This window comes from Armigeres subalbatus, chromosome 1 (genome assembly GCF_024139115.2).
Source record: "Armigeres subalbatus isolate Guangzhou_Male chromosome 1, GZ_Asu_2, whole genome shotgun sequence".
Classification (NCBI taxonomy): Eukaryota; Metazoa; Arthropoda; class Insecta; order Diptera; family Culicidae; genus Armigeres; species Armigeres subalbatus.
The window spans coordinates 205,212,450-205,217,268 of record NC_085139.1 but is presented as its reverse complement, the minus strand read 5'-3'; positions in this window follow the sequence as shown (position 1 = coordinate 205,217,268).

Below are 4,819 nucleotides of genomic sequence, written 5' to 3'. Positions count from 1 at the left end.
ACGTTTCAAGCGGGTGTGACCTTTGCAAATGTTCGGCCGACAATGTCCATGTCATCCGCGAAACAAATAAATTTACTGGATCTGTTGAAAATCGTACCTCGGCTGTTACACCCGGCTCTCCGCATGACACGTTCTAGCGGAATGTGGAACAACAGGCACGAAAGTCCTTCACCTTGTCTTAGTCCCCGGCGTGATTCAAACGAACTGGAGTGTTCGCCCGAAATCTTCACACAGTTTTGCACACCATCCACCGTTGCTTTGATCAGTATGGTAAGCTTCCCAGGGAAGCTGTTCTCGTCCATAATTGTCCATAGTTCTACACGGTCTATACTGTCGTATGCCGCCTTGAAATCAACGAACAGATGGTGCGTTGGGATCTTGCTAGCGGCCGTCAACGAAGCCGGCTTGATAACTTCCCACGAACTCATTCACTAATAGTGACAGACGACGGAAGATGATCTGGGATATCACTTTGTAGGCGGCATTAAGGATGGTGATCGCTCGAAAGTTCTCACACTCCAGCTTGTCGCCTTTCTTGTAGATGTGGCATATAACCCCTTCCTTTCACTCCTCCGGTAGCTGTTCAGTTTCCCAGATTCTGACTATCAGTTTGTGCAGGCAAGTGGCTAGCTTTTCTGGGCCCATCTTGATGAGCTCAGCTCCGATACCATCATTACCAGCTGCTTTATTGGTCTTTAGCTGTTGGATGGCATCCTTAACTTTGTAACCGTTCGGTTTCAATGAACAGCTTGTTGGCTCCACCACAAGTCCCCATCCAATTCCCCTCCCTGATTACGACCCTGAAAACCGACAAAAAATAATAAGACATGTCTCACTCCTTGTGCATGGAAATGACGTGAGAATTCCATTTCCACGTCACATCGAATTGACAGATAACAAAAAGCGAGTAGTTTGAGTTAACGCAAGAGAGAACCCAGCCCTGCTACTGTCAAACTCACTCATAGAGGGTGCGACGATACAACAGGGTGGGCATGCATAGCATAAATTTAAATGTACTATGCAACCAAAATTATGATAATTAATTTTGTATATCAAAAAAGGAGTCCCGGCAGAATCGTGTTCTTTTCTGTGTGATCCTCGAACGAAATTGTAGTGCGCGCGTGTGTAGAGTTCATTTATTAGAGGTTAGAAAGTTGTTAAAAAAAACCTCGTGGCAAATTTCTTAATGTCGAAGTGTTGTTTCTATTCTAAGCTTTCAGGAATCATTTCAAATCTGCTATGGAAAAGTAGTTAGTAGAATTAAAAAGATATGTTTGTGAGTTCAAAGTGTTAATGAGTATCCTATGCTAAAATAATTACCACACAAACGAAGAACAAAAACATCCAATTAGCCAGAAATCTAAAGAAAAAGGTAATATTGACATGATAGCTACAGTGACGTCGCAGGGTATTTGGTGTTCAGGCCCGAACAAAGGGAAGATCCATTAATTACGTAACGCAAAAATTGGACTTTTTCAACCCCCCCTCCCCCCTATGTCACACTTTTTGTATGAAGCTCCTGAAAATTTTGTATGGATCGTCACACTTGCCTCAACCCCCCCTCCCCCCTCTAAGCGTTACGTAATTTGTGGACGTTCCCAAAGGGCCTTTTTCTTCTTGTTCTTCTCCGAATATTTCGCAGCACTGATTTTCGGCAAGGTCGCCGATAGGCAGTCAGGAGGATTGGGTACACGGGAATCGAGTGAATGAAATGACGGGCGGCCATCTTGCAAAATTGTCGATCGGAGACGATACTCGTTCCGTCACCATCTCAACTGTAGCGGACAGTTCCACGGCCGCTGGCATCCGTCTTCCGTCAAACCAACAGCATGCACGAGCAACGAATCTCAATATACGTCGTGTCACCTACTCCGATACTCCGTCGTCTTCTCCGGTCTGCAATCCTGCAGCCAAATCCAGTCTGCCATCCGACATCCACTAGGTGCTGCAATCCAGCAGCCAATCTTCGGTTGTAATCCTGTGAGCAACGCTAGATGGTGATCACACCGTCCACAAATCAGTACCCGAAACCAAAAACGATTCCTGAAGCTACAACCACCAAGATCCGGATCTATCCCGTCGAACCAGCATGAGAGTATGTACCCCTGTGTGACGTCACTAATAAATAGTTAAATTATAACAGCTTCAGGTATAGCCTATTTTTAGAAAGACCAGCCCTGAGTCATATGGTTATTTGCCGAATTTTCGTGTTTCGTCATACCGGGTTCATAACGGAACCGTCAAGCCTCGTCCTTCGGGGATCCTTGTTTTAAAACCGATTCTATGACTTCCAGTAATGCTATGTCTGCCTTCCCTAAGTACGGAAAACCTCCATCAGTCGAGTTCAATTCCAAGTCTACTCCTGCTCGAGAAAGTTTATGTTGGTTTGAGTGTACATGTGGTACGAATGTCCATCAACGACCCTTAGATTCCCGTACCGGTGAGTCAGCTAGTTTCAACTTCCTTCAAGGTGGGGGCTGGTTGGCTTTCATCGTCCGTTGAACTGCCTGTACTCTCAGCGCCATTCAAATGTTCCTCGTAGTTGTGACCAGTCGCTTTGCGATGTCCACTCTTCTATTAACGAATCCCAACCCAATTAATTTATATGAGGAAAAGCCAGTAAAATACCTTAGCTAGCTAGGAGGGACTGCTTATAAACTATGCATAAGTGTCTAAAATGAATAAATAAATAAATAAATAATAATTAAACTTAGCCATGTAATACATATAGCTAAAACATGCAATATACTCTTTAGCTAGATAGAAAGACGGTACAACGGTGAAATTAAATTAAAGTACATAACACAAAACAGATTTTGTTAGCTCAATGGTACAACACGACACATCCACAATACACCCCTCTACGCTGCCGAGATTGGTAACCGATGCACCAGAGCAACATAACATTCCAGGAGCTCCGACGAAGAAAAGGGCTTTTCACCTGTTCCGACTTGGGTTGGAAAGCTCGACTCGGTCACTTGCTGAAGATCAACGATCTTTATAAAAAGTACTTAATTACTACGATAATAGTGTAGGGAAGTGACCAGAATCCCAAAAAGCTCTAAGTGATACTAGTGTTACGATTTTCTTACTGGATATTACCAGGACCTTGAGACCAAGTGTTGTTACGGTACAGAGACCTAGAGCTACTACAGGTGGCAAGCCCCAGAGCGGATAGGAGTCGACCGCATGTAATCGCGGTTGAAAGCAGTGCAACAGCTAAAAGCCACGCTGCTCAAAGCAGTGAAGCCTTTCGGATACCACATTCGGGAACCTCGAGCCCCCCCTCTTTTTGGAAGACATAGCATTTGGTGGAAGCGACTGAAAAGTTCCAGGTTCCGGACGGGAGCTTGGTCGAACGTATCACGGCGGTGATTGGCGAAGTTTCGAACGCGAATTTCTGACGAAGCGGTTAATTACGATCCGATGAAGTCGACCCATAATCGATAGAGCAGTTTTGAAGGTGAATTCCAGGCCAGGCGACCGACTACGATCCGACGAAGGCAATCCATACCCAGGTGGACGGAACGTCGGAACCAAGGTACCAGGCAGCGTCATCAGGGCCCAACACTGACACCACACAGCACACCCTGAGTGGGCTGGGAGTCCTTGTGACTGAGCGGGCGTAACAAACGTAAGTTACATAGTGCTGGTTCCACCTTTCGACACCACACGTTCGTCCGTCAAGATGCTCCAATCCTTATCCCAGCACATTTCGGCTCGCGGCACGAAGCCTTTGCGGGATGCGTTGAACTTCTGGTAGAACTTGCGTGTTTCTTGAGAACGGCATAGCTGTTTCATCTCCTCGCACTCCGCTTCTTCCAGGCGGCGTTTCTTCTCCTGAAAAAGGCGGGTCTGCTGTCTCCGCTTCCGTCTATAGCGTTCCACGTTCTGCCGGGTACCTTGCTGCAGCGCGACCACCCGCGCTGCGTCCTTCTCCTCCAGAATCTGTCTGCACTCTTCGTCGAACCAATCGTTCCGTTGACTTCGTCCCATATACCCGACGTTGTTCTCCGCTGCGTCGTTAATGGCTGCTCCAGCAGAAGAGGGGCCCCATCGAGCTCACCCTCTTCCAGCAACGCTGCCTTGAGATACTGCGCGTATGCAGTGGCGACATCAGGTTGCTTCAGTCGCTCTAGGTCATACCACGGCGGTCGTCGGTACCGAACATTGTTGATGACAGATAGTTTTGGGCGCAGTTTCACCATCACCAGATAGTGGTCAGAGTCGATGTTAGCGCCTCGATATGTCCTGACGTCGATAATGTCGGAGAAGTGCCGTCCATCAATCAGAACGGGGTCGATTTGTGATTCTGTCTGCAGTGCTGATCTCCAGGTGTACCGATACGGGAGGCTGTGTTGGAAGTAGGTGCTGCGAATGGCCATATTCTTGGAGGCAGTGAAATCAATTAGTCGTAGGCCGTTTTCGTTCGTCAGCCGGTGAGCGCTGAACTTCCCAATAGTCGGTCTAAACTCCTCCTCTGACCAACCAACCTGAGCGTTCAAATCTCCTATGATGATTTTGACGACGTGGCTTGGGCAGCTGTCGTACTCACGTTCCAGCTGCGCGTAGAATGCGTCATTGTCATCATGTGGGCTATGGACGTTGATTATGCTGAATTTGAATAACCGGCCTGCACATTCTTTCATTGATCGGCCACCACCCGATCACGCACCTTTGCATATCGCCCATCAGTATGAAAGCTGTTCCCAGCTCATGTGTGTTGCCGCAGCTCTGGTAGATGGTATGATTACCTTTAAACGTTCGCACCATTGATCCCTTCCAACAAACCTCCTGCAGCGCTACGATGCCGAAACCA